This window comes from Neopelma chrysocephalum, unplaced genomic scaffold (assembly GCF_003984885.1).
Source record: "Neopelma chrysocephalum unplaced genomic scaffold, ASM398488v2 Primary Assembly neopelma1_62, whole genome shotgun sequence".
NCBI lineage: Eukaryota > Metazoa > Chordata > Aves > Passeriformes > Pipridae > Neopelma > Neopelma chrysocephalum.
Window position 1 is genome coordinate 4,426,576 of NW_020897719.1, and position 245 is coordinate 4,426,820.

Genomic DNA, 245 nt, shown 5'->3' on the forward strand with positions numbered 1-245 from the left:
GACATGAAGCTGAGTGAGAGGAGGTTTAGGTTAGATGTCAGGAAAAGGTTTATCACCCAAAGTGTGCACTGAAACAGGCTCCCCAGGGAAGTGGCCACTGCACCAAGCGTGTGTGAGTTCAAGAAGCATTTGGACAATGCTCTCAGGCACATGATGTGATTCTTGGGGTATCCTGTGCAGGGCCAGAGTTGGACTAGATGATCCTTGTGGGTCCCTTCCAACTCAGCATATTCTATCATTCTATA